The sequence below is a fragment of the Neophocaena asiaeorientalis genome, unplaced genomic scaffold, assembly GCF_003031525.2.
Source record: "Neophocaena asiaeorientalis asiaeorientalis breed wild unplaced genomic scaffold, Neophocaena_asiaeorientalis_V1.1 scaffold185, whole genome shotgun sequence".
NCBI classification, from domain to species: domain Eukaryota; kingdom Metazoa; phylum Chordata; class Mammalia; order Artiodactyla; family Phocoenidae; genus Neophocaena; species Neophocaena asiaeorientalis.
Window position 1 is genome coordinate 870,112 of NW_020171809.1, and position 10,489 is coordinate 880,600.

The following is a 10,489-nucleotide window of genomic DNA, read 5'->3' on the forward strand; positions in this document are numbered from 1 at the left end:
GCCGAGCCCTCCTGGACAGCCAGCAGGCCCGGCCCCGATCTCCCACCCTCGTCACCATCTGTCGTGTCATCCGCCACCCAGCCCTGCTCCCAGCAGACAGCCAACGCGTCCCCTCCTCCTGGGGATGCCCGCACTGGGCCCCAAAAGACCACCTCTGGCCGGGGACCTGCCACACGACCTGTCGTGCTCCCAGCAGAGGCCGCGTTTGTTGTCCTTTCTTCATTCAGAACGCACCCTGGGTGGGAAGAGCTGGGAGACGCCAGGAAGGCCAGAGGACAGGAGCCACGGGGGCATCGCTGCCGTTCTAATATTTTTTTAAGCATAGACAGACTATAATTAACATACATCAGTTAGTGACACTGAGACAGCCCGCTCAGAAGTTAACCGTAAGACTGTGTTTTATTTATGTGTGCATCTCTAATACCCTCACGTAGACCCGCCCCGCTTGCTCCCAAACGCACCTCCCAAGCTTCTTGGGGACGCACAAGGCGGGGCAGCCGCCTGGGAAGACCACAGTCAGGTGGCGTCTGGACAGGCCGGGCACCTCCTGGTTGGCACCACGGGGGCACCTGCCCGGCCTGAGCTGAGGCTCAGCGGCACGTGGGGCAGGCCCTGGTCCCAGGGCGTGCGTGTGCGTGCGTGTGCGTGCGTGTGCGTGTGTGTGTGTGTGTCTGGGGGGTCTGATGCCTGAGATCCGAGCAGCACAGAAGGTGGATGCACCTGCCTCGCAGGAGGGAGGACCCACGTCTCACCTGGACAGCAGCCACCTGAGGTGTGACTGTCCCGGTGACGCCGGCAGCCCGTCCCTGGCGGCACGTGCGGGGTGAGGCAGCAGGCACCTGGCTGGCGGCTGTCCTGGTGGGAACCAAACGGGAGAGTGGTCAGGGTCCCACCGGGTGTGTCATGTGTCCAGGCCGGCTGGGTGCGGGGAGCTGTGTTTAGAGGTGGTCCAGGCAGCGAGGGGCTTCTGGTGCGGCGTCTCCAGCCACTGTGAGACCCGGGGTGAGCTCCAGGGAAGGAATCGTGACTTCCCCTCTTTGCCCCAAGAGCAGAGTTTCTGAGTCCTGGTGAGAAAACTCCATGGGGTCAGGTGAGGGCAGCCAGTGCTGGGGTCATCCGTCATCAAGGGGGCTTCCTCCTGTATCCGAGGGTGTCACCCTTGTCTTGTTCTGCCCTCTCGTGACAATATCCATTTCGTCCCCTTTGCAGACCCCATGCCTGAGGGTTGCCCTGGACTGGGCAGGAGCCAGCCCCGGGCTGAGAGTCTGGCCGTGTGTCATGCCCAGGCCATAAGCCCTTCAGAGAAACCACGGGGTCTTCAGTGACCTGTTCCTACACTCAGAGGCACATTCAGCCTCTTTTTAGCTCGAGGGAAAACAGCCACTGCAGCACAAGACGCGTCCCTACCACGTCCCCCAAGAGGGGGTGACAGAGGGTTCACATTCCAGACTGAAGTCAAACACTGTCCAGAAACCAGCAGGCCTGTGCCCCGCGCACAGGGCTTCCCTGGAGGCAGAGGCCAAGACGCAGAGAGCAGAGGGGACGGCACGCTCTGGAGCAAGCACTGACGCTGGCCACCACGATGGCCTTGAGGGCAGGGAGGAGAGACAGGTGGGGTGAGTTGTTCTAAGATGGGTCAGTTCCGAGAGCCCCTCCTTCCTGCAGGGAGATTGGAGGTGCAGGGCCAGGCCACGGCCACTCAGGTCAGCCAGCCTGAGGCGGAGGCCTCCGGAGAGTCTGAGGCCCTCTCACCCCGGGCACAGGTGTCTGGGGCCAGCCAACCTGCAGAGCACCCGCTGAGTGGGGCAGGGGGCCCCCGGGAGGGTTTCTGGGAATCGCCCCAAATTCAGGGGCCTCCACGGCCATGGAGGCCTCCAGGGCTGCTTCGTCTGGGCCTTGCGCCGTCTTGGCAGTGACTCGGAACCAGGTGTGGCCCACCTGGTGGCCCCTACCCGTCACCACTTCCTCCTCTCAGGCCAGCTCCCACGCGAGGGCCTGGGTCCGAGAATTCCGTGTGTGAGTCAGGAAAGCTGCTGTCTCGTGCCCGGTGTCATGCAAGCCAGAGACGAGTGGTTTGGGACTCAGTTGCCACATCTGTGACATGGGAGGCTGGTCTGGAGGCCCGTGAGGGTCCTCAGGTTGTGGGGTGCAGACAGGAAAGTCAGGTCTGCCTGTGGCTGCTGTGTTCTGCGAGTGGGGAAGGAAAGATCCAGAAAGCCATCTCTCCTGGACGGGTTTTGGTTCAGTGCTTGCTCCCGCTCAGGCTGCAGCCTCATTGCGCTTGAGGCCGTGCTCGCCTGGAGAGGGCTCTCCGTCCCCCAGGGAGGGGTGGGCTCCCTCCGCTGTGGCCCTAGGGAGGAGCCCCAGGGAGGGAGATGCTGGGCTCCCGGCTGAGCGGCCCCGGCTCCAAAGCGATCCGGCTGGTGCCCAGGGCCGGCTATTGAGATGCTCGTAAGTTTCAAGGCCTCTCTGTTCTGAGTAATCATTGTCTCACTCACCGACGATGCGCACACACACGCGCACACACGCACACACACACCAGGGCGGCTGCAGTGACGTGGTCTCCCGGCAATCCTCGTCCCCCCTCGACACCTCTGGGGTGGATGTCGCAAGGCACTCGGGGAGGGTCCCCAAATGTCGCCCATGCTGCAGGCATGGGCAGGGTGGCCACACTGGTCCTCCGTCAGCTCTCCTCAGTGTGGGGACCCCGCAGGCACCCTCCTGCATCCCTGGGGCTGGGCCACGTGTTTCCTCGGGAGAGACGACGGGCTGTGGCTCCTTCCCAGGTCCGTGCGTCCTGCGGCCAGCTGTCCCCTGAGTTCCCCTGTGGCTTGTACATACGTGGTTGTGTGGCACACCCCAGCCCCTGCACTGTAACTGCCGTCCTGATGTAATGACTCTAGTTCCCTGATGTCCGAAACCCGAGTGTTAGGCTCTAGGCTCCTGTACGATGTGTGTGCACTTAAGGCTCTGTCCAGTTAAGAAATAAACATGGCTCTTTATGCAACACCAGACCCGCGGGTCTCCGCTTGGCTTTATTGATGCGTTAGGTCTGTTTGCTGGGGCCTTAAATAGCCACAGGGCCAGGTGTTGGAGACAGCACGCATCTCCCAGTGGCGAGGTGGGGAGGGGAGAGAGCCTTGAGGGGTGGGAGGTACAAGGTGGTGTTTATCGTGGTTGCATCCAGCTGCTTCCCTCAGTACCTGGCTGCACCTGTCTGAACAGCTCCAGGTGCCCTTGGGTATGCCACCCCTGTACTGCCAGCCTCATGCCCAGGCAACCCCGTCATTTTATATGGTCAGCGTTACCTGACGGGTGCTGGTTAAGCCCCTACGCTGTCCCCGTGCTGGCCGCTTAAGGAACGAGCGCCGCTAACCTGCTCCAAGGACCTTTCCTTGGTCCCCTGGCTGCGCCCTCACAGCCCCTGTACCGGGGGGTGGGAGAGGCTGACTGACCGCGCGGTGCCCAGCTCAGCCCACGGGCCCTCCAGGGAGGAGGCGCAACGGGAAAGAGGTCAGTGGGAGGCCAGAGAGTCCGCTGCGCAGCCGAAGGAGGCCTTGGGGTTGCCTTGCTTCTCTGCGGGGAGCGCCCCAGGCGTGGGCTGCTCAGCGCCTGCTGCGGTGCATATAGGAATCAGGGCAGCCCGCTGTGGGCAGTGGGCGTTAACCGTAGCCTGGCTACAGGGCGAGGGGGGCTGCCCCCAGCTGAGGCCTCCAGGCACAGCCCTGGAGCTTTCTCTGCACCCCTACTCCTCCTAGACCCTCCAGCCCCTGATGGTCTAAACTGCCCATTTTGAAGGCAGGAAGTGATCAGGGTAGTGGTGGGAGGGGCGCTGGGGGGTGCACTCCAGGGGCTGGTCTCGTGGGCCTGCAGGGAGGTCCGGGCTTCCCTGCAACACCTCTGGCTTCCTGGGCTCCAGACACCAGGCCCGACGTCCAGGTTGGCTCCAGCAAGAGCTCCCCCATCTCTGGCCCGCTGCCCCTCCCTCCCCCCAGCACACTCCCACCGTCCTGGCTGCGTGGGGTGTGGGAGCCCGCCTGCGGCGAGGGAGGGGTCTTTTGGAGAGGAGTCCGGTGCCTGCAGAGAGGGCCCAAAAGCACCCCTCCAGCTCCCAGAGCTTGATTTCTAAACCCATCCTCCGATCAAAGGAACCAGCACTTCCTGGAGAAATGGCTGCTTCTAGGGCTGGGGCTGGAAGTACACAAGGTGAGCCTGGAGCATCTTGTAGCGCCAGGAAGGTAGGAAACCCCCCCCCAAGCACCCACACTGGTGGGAGTATGTCAAAGGGACAAGGACCCAACTGAAAAGGTTCCCCAATGGCCAAGACTGGAACAATCTGGGCAGCAACAACAACAAAAATCTACTCACAGACTTGTGGTCACCAAAGGGGAAGGTGGGGGAGGGTAAATTAGGAGTTTGGGATTAACAGATACACACTCCTATATATAAAACAGATAATCCGAAAGGACCTGCTGTATGTCACAGGGAGCTCTACTCAATATTCTGTAATAGCCTGAATGGGAAAAGTATCTGAAAAAGAATAGATGCGTGTATATGTATAACTGAATCACTTTGCTGTACACCTGAAGATAACACAACATTGTAAATCGACTATACTCAACATAAAATAAAAATTTAAAAAACAACAACAAAGGGCTTCCCTGGTGGCGCAGTTGTTGAGAGTCCGCCTGCCGATGCAGGGGACACGGGTTCGTGCCCCGGTCCGGCAAGATCCCACATGCCGCGGAGCGGCTGGGCCCGTGAGCCATGGCCGCTGAGCCTGCGCGTCCGGAGCCTGTGCTCCGCAACGGGAGAGGCCACAGCAGTGAGAGGCCCGCGTACCACAAAAAAAAAAAAAAAAAAACTGAGTCAATAACCCGCAGTATAAAATAAATATGCACGAATCCACGCTGATAAAAATAAATTATCGCATAAATAAATGAATGAGGTAGAAGAAACTCCTGTGTGGAAGCATTCCAATTGATGCAGATACTCTGCTCTCAAGGAGGGGAGCCTATCCCATACTCCTTATAGGTGTGGACCACTCTTAGTGACTTCCTTCCAAAGATGACATGATGGAAAGAGGGGAAGAAGAGCAACTTTCCAGTGGAGACACCTGACATGCACTGCCTGAGGCAGGTGACCACGGTCAACACCCACGGCGATCTGTCATGCTGATATAGTATGTACACTGATATGACGAGAAGAAAATAGCCCTTTACCTCTGTGTCTTCCTCCCCCAGCCCACGATCCCAGTCTGATAGTAAAAAAAGGCCAGATAAATTCTAATAGGGGGACATCCTACAAAATATCTGCCCAGGTCATCAAAAACGAGGAAGTCTAAGAAACCGCCACGGCCAAGGAGAGCCCAGGAGTTGGGACAGTTAGATGTGACGTGACATCCTGGATGGGATGCTGGGACATGAAAAGTACATTAGGTAAAACTACACTACAGGAATGAACTATGGACAGTAGTCAATAACAATCGATATTAGTTCGTTGATTGTACCAAATGCACCACACAAATGTAAGACGCTAATAACGGGGAAGTGAGTACGGGGCACGTGGGAACTATTTGTACGATCTTCTCAACTTGTCTACAAATCTAAAACTATTCTAAAAATAAATTCTACAGAAGAAAGACAAAAACAGAAGGAACGAACAGCAAATAAAATGCAGAACAAAGCCCTATCATGTCAATATCCACATGAAACGTAAATGGATCAAATATGCCAGTTGAAAGAGCCTGGCTGAATGGACATGAAAACACTAATCCATGTTGCCTTTCACAAGCTGGCTTCAACCCTCATCAGGCAAGGAGGCCGAAAGTAAAAGGATGGAGAAAGATACGCCGTGCAAACATGAACTAAAGTCAGAGTGGCTATGTTCATATCAGATATAGACTGCGGAGCAAAGAGATTACCAGGGACAGAGACAGACATTGCATATTGAGAAGAGGGGTTAAATGCACTAAGAAGACAAGGCAATCCTTAATATATGTGCACCAAACCGCACAGTCGCACTAGAATCCGTCCCCGTTTCTACAAGTCTTCCTAGACTTGTATAGTTGGACGAGCTTCTCCCTCACCCCCTTTCCCTGGACCCCCGAGAAAAACACAGGAAGCTCTCTGGGAGGAGCTGCCCGTGGCCCCTTGTGTTGAAGGTGAGCACACACCGGCCCTTTGTGCCACATCTCCCCACCGCTTAGGCAGCCAGTGTTTCAATCGCCTGTTCCAATTCTCTGTCAGACCATTATTCTGAAGATGAAAGTGTCTTCTCTGGCCTGAAGAAACAGAACTTGACCATACAAACTGGTGCACACCCTGCTGTTCCAGTTATTTGCTGGCACTCTGAGCGCTTGCATCTACCACTGGGCCCGCAAAGCCCAGGGCAGGGTTAGCATCTGTTCCTAGTGGGACCCATTTGTGGCCACCTGGGGCCATGGGGCATCAATCTGACTTGTCAGCCCGGTGGGCGCCACCACCAGCTGGGAACCTACCCCCAGCCGTCTGCAGTCTCAGTCTCTCTCGTTGATGGACACACAGCCTTTGTCGGCACTCCGTGCCTCAGCGGGGGCAGGAGGACCCTGTAGAGATTCAGCCCATCTCTGCGTGGCTGCAGTGCCCACATGTCCACTCATTTCATGGGCCCCTGTGGCCACCTTAGGCAAAAGCACCGGGATAGCCATTTGCCAATTCCGATCACCTCTGATCCTGGAAGGGGGTTCTTCTGATGGGTATCGAGATGTCCTAGTTTAATGCACCCCTTAAATTTCCATAGTGATTTGCATGGGACCGTCTCCTTAACAGGTCAGTTTTCTGTTGATCATCTACCCGATTGTATGGCCAGGCCATTGGCCACCACCCCGCGAGTCAGTAAAAACTCAAACGCAGAGGCAAACCGCATGCAATTCAGCCCGCTGAGCTGATTCGTTTTTACCTTCTTGGATCACATGGTGACCCTGCCAGCAGGATGCTGCCCATCCGCCTGGAACTGCCGTCCGTAAACCAGGCAGCCCTCTGTCTGTCCCCTGAGAGCTGTGTATAGGGCACCGTCCATGCGGTAGTGGCGTCTGGCGGCTCCTCAGGGGTTCCAAAGTCAGTGCAAGGGGGAAACAGGCTCCCTGATCATGGATGTTCCTCTGGGCGCATGCACCTGTATAAATAAGTAAAGAAAATTTCCATCTTATTGGGGAGCTCTTCCGGTCACGGACCTCCCCACTGGCGGTTTCTTTGGCATCACTTAGGATGTTTCAGAATTACTTTATGTCCCAGGGTAAGAGGAGTGATCTCAATCAAAGCCCAATAGCTGACCAATCATCTCAGACGGAAATGTTCCGGTCCAGCATCCCAGTGGTCCCCGCTGGGTGGCGCTCACTGACTTTTACCCTGAGGCCCAGTCTGTGCTCCACATGGGGCAATAGTTCTTTTGCATTATAGTTCAATTTGTCCTTACTGCGCTCCAGCTTCTACCGGACATAAAGAAGATGGTAATCCCCTTTCGTCCATCAGGCGTCCTATACTATTTCATATTACTAAACTCTGTGGGCTGGACAATCTCATTGACCCCCACTTAGAACTCCCGATCAATGTTGGCTGAAGGATGGGTTTACACGCCTCCTGTTTTACGGGATTAGGTAGGGGATGCCGTCCCCAGTCAGACACAGTATATATCCCCAGAATACGTTCTGCTACAGCGGACGCACCTCCCCTGCAGTCTGTTCAAGCATTCCAATTTTCATCCAAAGTTTCACTTCTATCTCATCAACTCTTGCGTTCCTTTCTCCTCCTAAGATCTGACGTTCGCTTCTACTGGGACTTCGCCCACAGGTTTTGGAAACACAGGGCATGGGCTCTAGGTCAAGGGGTCCCAGAAATGAGTCACCTCCGAGTTGCCCCCACCTTCCCACGAGCTTCTGAAGATTTAGAACCAAGAGAGATGCTTTTGCCCACTAAAATCATTTTTATTTTCCCTTAGAAGGTGAGGGCTTCCAAGTTATTCCATTTGTGGGAAGTGTAATTGCAGTATCTCGTTGTCGCAAACAGGATAATAAAATAATCCAGCCCCACAGCAAGCATTTTGTTTTGTCTTCTAGAATAATTCTGGTGTTTTTCTCTTTCAGTGTTAATGCTCTCGTCTAAGTGATCTGACAGCATCTGGAATGGGGACCTGATAGAATTATAATTCTTGGGATAGAGTTTTATAAATGTACCTGCTATAAATGTGAATCTTAATAGTCCCCCGCTGCAGTGAGTAATAAAACAGATGCTGGGGGCTTCCCTGGTGGCGCAGTGGTTGAGAGTCCGCCTGCCGATGCAGGGGACGCGGGTTCGTGTCCCGGTCCCAGAAGATCCCACATGCCGCGGAGCGGCTGGGCCCGTGAGCCACGGCCGCTGAGCCTGCGCGTCTGGAGCCTGTGCTCCGCAACGGGAGAGGCCACAGCAGTAAGAGGCCCGCGTACCGCAAAAAAAAAACAGATGCTGGCTGCTGACGGAGGCTTCCTGGTGATCTTTGGCTCTGACCTTGATGCAGGTGACCGTTTTATCAAAGGTATCGCCGCTAAATCTCATGGGTGGCCATTTATCCTGAATGTCTAACGCCTTCCCCATTTCCAGGCCTCAAAGCCAACACCCGAAACTCAAGCTTTGCCTGGGGTTCTCCAGGCCCACAACCTTCCCCGAGTCTGATGCAGAGATGCCTCGGCATCTGGACAGGAAGACAGTGACCATTCGTGGCAATATTACGTACACATAGAGGGGCCAAGGCCTGTGGTGCCTGGACCCGCAGGGGCCTTGCAGGAAGTCCAGGAGATGCGATGGGAGCAGCATTGAAAACCGCCTCTCGGAGCGGCTCAGAGGATCAGGGCAGGCGGGACGTGCCCGTCCCTGTCCTCTGCTCAGGTGGTGGTTTGGGGGAGTCCTCGGGATCCCAAGTCTGAAAAGGGGTGCCTGAGGGAGGCCACCCTGACCCCCATCATTCCCAGCCAGGGAATCACTCCCAGGAGTCCTGGCCAGACCCTGAAGTTGGGGATATGGCTCAGGTTCCCGGGGAGCCCTGCCAGGGACGGGGCAGCTCCTCAGCCCTGGGCCCCCTGTGGTCTCCAGGCCTGGGGACCTGGGCTGGGAACTAAGGCCAGACTCCGAGGGTTCGGGTGTCAGTTCAATACTTGGACGTGCCTGGGTCTCACCTGTACTCATGTCCTTGGCCCTACAAATGTTAGAGGTGACCCTGGATCCAAGGATCCCAGGATACAGGCGAGAACACTGAGGCTGGTAAGGAAGCCGCGCGAATCTGCACTCAGGCAGCCAGGCTGCGGGACCACGCTCTGCACTGTGGGACCTCAGGCTATCCTAAGGGCAGGTCAGAGCCTGCCGGCCCTGGCACACTGGGCGCCCAGCTGAGGCCAACAGGGCAAAGGCGGGAGGGTTCCAGAGGCTGTGGCACGCTGAGGACGGGGCAGCTGGGGTGTAAACTTTGGAGGTGGTAGGAAAGGCGAGGGGAGATGGGCCTTCTTGCGTGTGCGCTGGCCGGGATGCAGGGAGGGGAGAGGGCAGGGGCCCAGGTCTCAGTTTTGTTTCTCTTGGGTGGCACTTCTCACTAACAAAGTGGTTCTCATCTAGGGGGGCTTGGAAGTTCCTAATAGACACCAGCACCTTGTGATACTATGTACCAGGCAAGCTCTAGGTGATGAACTAAGTCAAATCACTTGACCCTTGCTATGGCCACAATGTCTGTGTGTCCCCACAATTCCTATGTTGGAATCCTAACACCGGGTGGGATGGTACTGGGTGGGACCTTCGGGAGTTGATTAGGTCACGACAGTGGAGCCCTCGGGGACAGGATTAGAGCCCTTATGAAAGAGACGCCGGGGAGCTTCCACCACGTGAGGACCCAGCAGAAGACGGTGGTCTGGGAACCAGGAGCCTGCCCCACCAGAACCCGGCCACGCCGGCACCCGGACCAAGTGGGCACTGATGTCGGGGCTCCGTTTACAAACCACCCAGCCTGTGGTGTTCCGTTGCAGCGTCCCACCGGCCGTGGCAGACTGGGACAGTCCTACAGGAAGGAGTTAGGGCCGAGGGACAGTGGCAGGCAGGACAGACCCATGACCCGAGCTGCCTGTGTGCCCGCCGCTGGTTCTCTGTTGAGCATGCTATCCTCACCCTGTCGATCTCGGTCGCAGTGCAGAATTCACATTCCCTTAGCAAATTAACTTAAAACCTTAAGCAGAGCTGGACACAGCTGCGTAGTGAGAGGCAGGTGAGGGGGAAGGCAAAGCCCCGGCCCTCCTCCCCCTCCCCACCAGCGCCGGGAGCCGACCCCCAGCTCTTTTCCCGGAGCCTGAACAGTCTTTGGGGACGGAAGAGGGGTTGCACCAGAGGGCCCCAGCCCCACGGGGCGCAGAACCTCCTAGGAAAGGAGGGGAGGTGGCGGGGCGGGGCCCTGGGCATGGGCCGGGCCTGGCGCCGAGGGGCGGAACCTGGAGCGG